Below are 9865 nucleotides of genomic sequence, written 5' to 3'. Positions count from 1 at the left end.
GCTTTCACATGAGAGACAACATCGGTTGTTCTTCTTGACACAAAGGCCTCTCAAACTGTGATTAGATCAAAACAAACAAACAAAAACATTTTCCACGAGGGGATCAAAATGTGGAGAAATACAATTCTGCCTGCCAGCACGTAACACAGTTATAAGGTGTCTTCATTTTCTGTTTTTGTAATTACAAAATACAAGATAAAAATATAGGTGTAAATTTAGCAAAAAAATAACTCCAAGAATATAGATGTAGCTGGACGCTCCTCTCTTCACAAACATTGAGCCTGCAGGTCCCCACGGATGTGGTGAAAGCTCCGAGTCCGCTCTGTGGGGCGAAGTGACCACGTGCGGGGTCTTCCCTCGCGGCCCAGTCTGCACTGAGAGTGCCACGCCTGTGCTTCGTGTTCAGATACTTCACGGATGTTATTGGCACTGTCACCTGGGGTAAGCAGAGAAGCAGCAAGGGTATTGAAAAAGTTACTGAGGAAGGGCACAGGGTCAAAGCGGGAGAGGTCTCCAGCAGTGAGAGAAGGAAGAAGGTGGCGCAGACGCACTGTCTGAGCTAGTGGAGAGCCTGCGTGGTTTTGAAGGGAGAGTGAACGGGGCAGGAGGAGAGAATGTGCCTGTGAAATCAACTGTATTCTCAAAGAGTGAGAAAAACGGTTGGACCGAGAGAGGCAAACGAGCCCGACATCCGTCCCCCTGGTGTGAATGTGGCGGGGACCGGATGTGGAGCATTCAGGCCCAAGTCCCCGCTGTGGGCTGCTGCTGCCCCGGGGTCCAGAGGGCGGGCGGAATCGGCACCACCGGCGGGAATGACAGAGCAGCTCAGGCGGCTGAAGAATGACGGCTGGCCCGGCAGGTTCCGCGGGAAGAGACAAATGCTGCCGTGGGTTTCCGGGGAAGACGGCATTTATCTATCTGGGGGAAATACATTTGCTAGACAATATACATGTAAGAGGAGAAGAAGGAGCTTCCCAAACACCGATCCACATTCCTGTAGCAGACGGCAATGGGGGGCCACAAGTTCCTGGCTCTCTCAGTTATTTGGACTTAAAAACATGAATTTACAAATATCCTTCAGACCCTAATCTACCCCAAAGTATAGACCTGCCCCAAGTAACAGTGTGGTAGGCACTGATCTTTTTGTTGTTGTTATAAATAAAAATTGGGTTACAAAGTATACATTGTTATTTACTAATGCATTCTGTTACAAAGATTTAGGAGGCTTTTTTTTTATCAGAACATGTAGATCTACCCTATTCCTTTTAATGACCACAGAGTCATGTGTAGAAATTCATATCATAAAATATTAACCAATTCCACTGGTGGACACTTAGGTTATTTCCAACTTGGAAGTGGGTGTATATTTAGATGTGTGTGTATACATACATATATATTGCATATGTGACTTGCTATGTCAACTTGTACATACATTTCATAATTTGAAGAAGTAAAATTCTGTGGCAATTCATATTTTCACCCAGTTATTTTTAATGTTTTTATTTTGAAAAAAATATTAAATGTACCTAACATTTACAAGATTGATACCTAGAACTCCAGAATACCTTTAACAAGATTCACGGTTGTTAACATTTACCACGTTTGTTCATTCATTCTCTCCTCTCTTTTCTCATTCTTCTTGGTTTCAGAGTATATAATACAACTTATCCTCTGATAGCTCACTGTGTGTTTTCTGACAACAACCTAGTCCTTTATGTAACCACACTCCACTCATCAGGTTCGGTGGTTTGACCATTGACAGCACTGTTACCTGCTGCACAGTTCTATTCCACTATGTCAGCTGTCCCAGCAACAACTCTCCAGCCTTCTTCCCGCCAATGTGGGATCAGGTCCAGAATCTTGTTTTGCCTTTAATTGTTGTGGCTCCTTAGTCTCCTTTAATCTGGAAACAGTCCTTGCTTAGCCTTCCACTGTTTTCCATGCCCCCATTGACCTTGTTGTAAAACATGGTGGGTTATTTCACAGACTGTCCCTCAGTTTGGGTTGGTCTGATGCTTCCTCATGATTGAAATCATGTTGAACATCCCCAGCCAGAATACTGGAGAAGTGGTGTTGTGTTCCCAGAAAGTTACCTCTAAAGGCACGCGCCACTGGCCCACTCCGTGGTCGTTTTCATTTTTCTCAGCGGGTAAGTCTTGTCTAGCTCAGTTTCTCGGTGCCATTGCTATCACCCACCTGTATGTATTAAATTCCCCGTAGGGAGACAGGTTCAGATCATGTGAATGCCTGTTCCTCATCAGACTCTCATGTCCCAGACATACTACCCATTGACAATTGCTATCCGGGCAAGTCTTTCCTATAATGACTTCCAAACGCCATGTCCAGCTCACCCCTCCCTCCTCATTTACCAGCTGGCATTTTATTGAGGAAAGAGCATTTTCTTTTCGTCTCTTTATCTAGCTCACTAGTTGTCTTACTATCTCAGTCTACCCATCCATCCATTCACCTACCTTAGTGGTCGGCAAACTCATTAGTCAACAGAGCCAAATATCAACAGAACAACGATTGAAATTTCTTTTGAGAGCCAAATTTTTTAAACTTAAACTTCTTCTAACGCCACTTCTTCAAAATAGACTCACCCAGGCCGTGGTATTTTGTGGAAGAGCCACACTCAAGGGGCCAAAGAGCCGCATGTGGCTCGCGAGCCGCCGTTTGCCAACCACGGACCTACCCAATCACTTGTCTATTTACCATTAGTATAGATCAGTGGCTTACTATTTTATTCAATGGGTTATATTACATTACTGTTCTTATTTTGATACTTGATTTGTTTTTTTCCAGATCTGGCTGGCAGGATCCTTTAAGCAGGCCCGTGCGTCCTTTCGCTAAGTCCCCTAAGGTTTTTAGTACTTGCTTACCTTCTGGCACCGTGAGTCCAGTGCTTGCACCTTCCCTTCCCTGCGCGGCCCTGAGTTAGTGCTTGCTCCAGGCGTCCTGGCTCTCCCTGTTGGGGACCAACACTAAGACCTGGGCCTGGGTTTGTTCACTGTCGCTGAGATCTCCCTGCCTTCCATCCTCTCCCTGGACAGGGCGGTGAAATGTTTGTATTTGTCTATTAGGAATCATAGATTTACACGGATAGCCCTCAAATTCCAATCTAACCCCCAAGATTCTTCCCTATTTCCCCATCCCCAGTGGCAACCCTGGCTCCCAACACAAGGCACTTCTCATTTGCATAATCCTGTATCCCACAGAAAGTTGTTCAGGTTGCTACACACATACTATACACTATGACAAACATACCTACTAAGAAAAGCTCAAGATTAATTTGCCATTCATTGTCCCCTGCACTGAAAATACCATGTTCAGATGTTACTTGCATTACTAGTTTCCTCTGCAGCTTAGATTTACAAAACAAATGGGTTCATTGGCCTCTGTTTGCATTCAGTTTAGCCTTTCTTTTCCCCCTTATAATGATTACATTTTTTATTGAATGTATTGGGTGACATCCTATATAATAAAAGCCTAATATGCTAAGTGTCCAGTCGTCTAGTTGGCCATTCAACCAATCAAAGTGTAATATACTAATGACATGCTAAGGCAGTGGTTCTCAACCTTTCTAATGCCATAACCCTTTAATACAGTTCCTCATGTTGTGGTGACCCCCAACCATAAAATTATTTTCGTTGCCACTTCATAACTGTAATTTTGCTAGTGTTAATGAATCGTAATGTAAATATCTGTGTTTTCCGATGGTCTTAGGCGACCCTGCTAGCGGTTCTCAACCTGTGTGTCATGACCCACAGGTTGAAAACCACTGCTGTAGAGCCTAAGACCATCGGAAAACACAGATCTTTACATTACGATTCATTAACACTAGCAAAATTACAGTTATGAAGTAGCAACGAAAATAATTTTATGGTTGGGGGTCACCACCACATGAGGAACTGTATTAAAGGGTCGCGGCATTAGAAAGGTTGAGAACCACTGTGCTAAGGCCACTCAACCGCTTGCTATGATGTGCACTGACCACCAGGAGGCAGGCGCTCCGACAGAAAGGTTAGCTTGCTGTTGGGGTCTGGCCCATTGGGACTGAGCGAGATGGGCTGGGCACACTCTGGAGCCCTTCAGCGGTCCCTCCCCAGCTGGCCAACCTCCCGTGCCCCTCCCTGGACCTTATCGTGCAAGGGTGGGGTCCCTTGGCCTGGCCTGAGTCCTCTCACAATCTGGGACCCCTTGGGGATGTTGGAGATCAGGTTTTGGCCTGACAGTGGAACAACCAGTTGCTATGACATTCACTGACCACCAAGGGGCAAACACTCAACACAGGAGCTGCCCCCTGGTGGTCAGTGCACTCCCAAAGGGGGAGTGCTGCTCAGCCAGAAGCCAGGCTCATGACTGGTGAGTGCATTGGCGGTGGTGTGAGCCTCTCCCTCCTCCGCAGCAGCGCTAAGGCAGTCCGACACCCCTGAGAGGGCTCTTGGACTGTGAGAGGGCAAAGGCCAGGCTGAGGAACCCCCCACCACCCGAGTGCATGAATTTCATGCACTGGGCCTCTAGTTGCTTAATAAAATCATCGGTTTCAGGTGTACAATTCTATAATACGTCATCTGCATATTGTATTGTGTGTTCACCATCCCAAGTCAGGTCTCTTTCCATCACCATTTATCCCCTCTTTACCCTCTTCTACCTCCACCCCCTTTCCCTATGGTAAATGCCATGCTGTTGCCTCTATGTCTATGACTTGTTGATGTGTTGTTTTGCTTAATCCTTTCAGGATCGTCACCCAGCCTGAAACCCCCCTCCCCTCTGACAGTTCTCAGTCTATCCTCTATCTATGAGTCGGTTTCTCTTTTGTTTGTTAGTTTATTTTGTTCATTAGATTCCAGTGCACGAGGGTTCCCTTTTCTCCACATCCTCGCCAGCACCTGTTGTTTGTTGATTTATTGATGGTAGCCATTCTGGCTGGTGTGAGGTGATATCTCACTGAAGTTTTTGGTTGTTGTTGTTTGTTTGTCTTTAATATATTTTTATTGATTTCAGAGAGCAAGGGAGAGGGAGCGAGAGATAGAAACATCAATGATGAGAGAGAATCATTGATCGGCTGCCTCCTGCACGCCCCCCACTGGGGATTGAGCCCGCAACCTAGGCATGTGCCCTGATCAGGAATCGAACCACGACCTCCTGGTTCACAGGTTGAAGCTCAACCACTGAGCCACGCCGGCTGACTGGGCCTCACTGAAGTTTTAATTTGCATTTTTCTGATGATTATTGACATTGGTTGAGCATTTTTTCACATGTCCATTGGCCATCTGTGTGTCCTCTTTGGAGAAGTGTCTATTCAGGTCTTTTGCCCGTTTTTAAATTGGATTAGGTTTTGTTCTGTTTTTGCTGTTCAGTTTTATAAGTTCTTTATACATTTTGGATATTAACCCCTTTATCAGATGTATCATTGGCAAATATGTTCTCCCATACAGTGGGTTGTCTTTTCATTTTGTTGATGGTTTCCTTTACCGTACAGAAGCTTTTTATTTTGATGTCATCCCATTTGTTTATATTTTTCTTTTGTTTCCCTTGCCCACAGAGATATATTAGAAAAGATATTGCTATAAGAAATCTCTGAGCCAAAACCGGTTTGGCTCAGTGGATAGAGCGTCGGTCTGCGGACTGAAGGGTCCCAGGTTCGATTCCCGTCAAGGGCATGTACATTGGTTGCGGGCACATCCCCGGTAGGGGGTGTGCAGGAGGCAGCTGGTCGATGTTTCTCTCTCATCGATGTTTCTAGCTCTCTATCCCTCTTCCTTCCTCTCTGTAAAAAATAAATAAAATATATTTAAAAAAAAAGAAATCTCTGAGACTTAACTGCCTATGTTTTCTTCTAGGATTTTTTATGGTTTCAAGTCCAACATTTAAATCTTTAATCCATTTTGAGTTTATTTTTGTGTATGGTGTCAGAGGTGGTCTTGTTTCCGATTTTGCCTGTATCTGTAAGGACAGGAAAAAAGCCTCTCTTTTTCTTTGCTGTGGCCTTCCACAATTTATGAGAAGCACCTGGTGATCAAACCCCAAGATTGTTAGCTACTCAACAAAATATTAGCAAATCGGATCCAGCAATATATTAGAAAGTTCATACATTGTGATCAAGTGGGATTTATTCTGGGGATGCAGGTAGGTACAATAACTGAAAATCAGTAAACATGATATATCACATAAACAAAATGAAGGATGAAATCACATGATCATATCAAAAGATGCAGAAACAGCATTTGACAAAATCCAGCACTCATTTATGATAAAAACTCTCAGCAAAGTGGGACTAGAGGGAACATACCTCAATGTAATAAAGGCTGTATATGAAACATTCATATGGTTGTTTGTAATATTTTCTTACAATCCTTTGTATTTCTTTGGTGTCATTGTTACTTCTCCGCTTTTATTTCTTAATCTATTTATTGGGTCCTCTCTTTTTTTCTTGATGAATTGGGTTAGTCAACCTTGTTTATCTTTTCAAAGAATTAGCTCTTTGTATTTTTTTAGACTGTATCTTGTTTATTTCTGCTCTTGTCTTTATTATTTCCTTCTTTCTACTCACTTTGGGCTTTGTTTGTTGTTCTTTTTTCAAGTTCCTTTAAGTGTGAAGTTATATTGTTTATTTGAGATTTTTCCTTTTTTCTTGAGATAGGCCTATAGTGCTATGAATTTCCCTCTTAGGACTGCTTTCCCTGTGCCCCTTAGGGCTGTTGTGTTCTCATCTTTATTTGTTTCAAGGTATCTTTGGATTTCTTCCTTGATCTCATTGTTAACCCATTCATTGTATAGTAACATGTTATTTAGCCTCTATGTCTTTGTGTGTTTTTCAGTTACATATTTTTGAATATGTAGAATGTTAGCACCTTAGTTGCATTTTTCTATTTTTATCAGAATCTATAACATTTATATGCTATTCTTTCACAGATGTCCCTTCCCTGTATTAGTCTTACCTTTACAATTAAATACATGAAATGCTCACTGTTAGCCCTTTTGCCAACATTTTTCAAATTATTTCCTGGTTGGCCAAAGTTCATCCACAATAAATTCTTTAGGATGGCCACAAGTGTACAATATTTCCTGAATTCTTGCATGTTCAGAACTCCTTCGATTGCAGGATTTCTCCACCTCAACACTATTACCATTTGGGGCTGGGTAATTCTTTGTTATGTAGCGCTGGTCTGCACAGGGTGGGCTGTTTAGCAGCTTTCCTGACTACTGCCCACTAGGTGCCAGTAGCACTCCATCCCCCACTGGTGACAACAGAAAATGCCTCCGACATTGACAAGTGTCCTGCGGGGCGGGGCAGGGGTGCTCTCACTCTCCTACAGGGTTGATACAGGAATGGAAAACCTTTGGCTACTCTTTCTTTCCTTGCGGTCCCTGTTTCCTTGCATTGTTTATTCCTTTTTAAAAGTGTGATGCCAGGCTACTTTTCTTATGCTGGTAAATAATTTTGATTTTGATTTTATTCCTGGAAGCCCAAATTATTTTTTTATTTGTCTTTGAATTTTAATCATTTTAGTATGATATGACTTAGAATATATTGTTCCAGGTCAATTTTCCCAAAATATTGTAGTCTCTTTTAAAATGCAGATTTAAGCCCTGGCTGTTTTTGCTCAGTGGTTAGAGCATTGGCCTGCAGACTGAAGGGTCCCTGGTTCAATTCCGGTCAAGGGTACTTGTCCAGGTTGTAGGCTCAATCCCCAGTACGGGGCATGAGGAGGCAGCCGATCAATGATTCTCATCATTGATGTTTCTATCTTTCTCTCTCTCTCTCCCTTCCTCTCTGAAACCAATAAAAAATATCTAAAAATAATAATACAATAAAATAAAATGCAAATTTAAGTTTTATTTCATTTCCATGAAGTTTTCTTGGATTACAGTTTAAATGCTAGTTTTATTGTTTTTCCCTTTGAATCTTTAATTATATTTATGTTGGACCTCCTTTGCCTATCTCCCATTCCACCCATTTGGTTGTCTTACTGCCTTTCTTCAATTTTATTTTCTATCATGCTACCCTCTCCCTTTACATCTCAATCTCCCAACTTATGATATAGTTTTCCATTTCTTGTTTTGAGCAAACAATTTCCTGAATTTTATTGAGAACACAAGAAAGCACATGCTTTCTGAAGTATGCTTCTGTTCCCTCTGATCGTACTCATCCAAAGACTCTCCTTCTGACTCTTCAGCTTCACATTTCTGTCTTCATGCTATGTGATTTTGAATAAAATAAGACTAAGATACATGGCTGAGATATATGTTATTCTTATTTCCACTTCTGTTTATTTATCAAGGAACAAGAAAGTTATACCGTTTCCTATTTGTTACATACATAATTTCCCTTTTATTCCCTCAAGTGTCATCAGATTGCTATGTGATACGTTCCTTCTTCCTGCTCTGAAATTGGAGAACTATTTGATGTGCTCAACCTTTAGCCAAATTTCTAGTGTATAATAGCCTATTATCATTAAACTTTCTACTTCCAAAAGCCACTTATTCTTAAAAATATACTCTGGTGTTCAAGGAGGGCTAGTGTGATACCCCTATCATGTCTGTCAACAAAGTTTAGAATTTATCCGTGGATCAGCTCTCTCTGCACTCATGACTAAAATCAACAGTCCTCATCACAGCCACCGCACGGCTGATTTTCTTCTAGATTGCAGATGTCAGATCACAGCTAATGCTGGGAATGGGTGTTAGCAGACTAAATATGCTAGTCAGCAGTTCCTGTACTGAGGGAGATTTGAACTCCTTCACTCAGATGAATCAAGTCCAAGCTTGTGAGATCCTGGAAGTATTTTTCCACTGGTGGTTCCACCATTGTGCCTGTAGGCTTCGAAGGTTTGACTCGTGGAAATCCTCCCTGTTTTCTAGCTGGTCCTTGTGTAACATTCCTAGCTCCTCATGCTACTGAACTTGTCCCTCCCCTCTTGAGTTGTTATAATGTTGTGAGTTTGGGGAATCAGAGGGCCCTGAATTCCTATCATCAGGACTCAGCACTAAGTGGGCTGTGATTATGTCACTGCTGCATGAGGCCCTTCCTACAAGGCTCTCGAATTGTGCACAGTGCAAGGTGTGAAAGCCCCTTGGAACAGTTGTGAGCTCTGTACAGCCTGGGACCAACCAGCTTCTCACCTTTACCCACATCTGCCATGTATCACAAACTCTCACCACACTAGACTGTTAAGCTCTTTCTCCAAACCTGCCAGGTAATTTCAGACCTTATTACTTCTGCTCAGATACTGTTCTTCTGCCTGTAATGCCTTGCCTTGCAGCCAGAAAGTCCTACCTATCCTTCAAAATGGAACAGAAATAGCATCTCCTCTGTGTACTACTCCCAGGTACCCAAAGCAAAAGCACACCATTCTCTGTGGCTGCATTGCTATGGTCTGAATGTTGTATTGGCTGTGTCCTTCCAGAATTAACTTGTTAAATCCTAATGTTTAACGTGTTGTTATTTGGAGGTGGGATGTTTGAGAGTGGTTAGGTCATGAGGGCTGAGCCCCTATAAGTGGGATTAGTGCCCTTATAAAAGTGGTCGGAGAGACCTCCCTAGCTTTTGTCTCAAGGAAATTATCTTCTAACTAGTAGCCCATTTGCAGGAAGAATCCTGCAAGCGGCCGTTGGGGCCATGTGTGCTGCCGCTGCCGCCGCCTTTGAGGCCACCGCACCTGCACCCGCTCGCCACTACCACCCGCCCAGCTCCGCCCTGCTCCACCCCGCTCCACCCCGCACCGCCCTGCCTGGGCTTTCCCTCTGGCAGCCACCTTGCTTTCCGCTTTTCCTCCCTCTTCCTTCTAAGTTGTCTTCAGTCTTCACTCCCCCCTCCCTCAGCGTATGCAAATTAGCCGCCATCTTTGTTGGGTAATTTGCA

Source organism: Cnephaeus nilssonii, assembly GCF_951640355.1.
Source record: "Cnephaeus nilssonii genome assembly, chromosome: 2".
NCBI classification, from domain to species: domain Eukaryota; kingdom Metazoa; phylum Chordata; class Mammalia; order Chiroptera; family Vespertilionidae; genus Cnephaeus; species Cnephaeus nilssonii.
The sequence above is the reverse complement of the archived record's forward strand: the minus strand, read 5'-3'. Positions refer to the sequence as shown.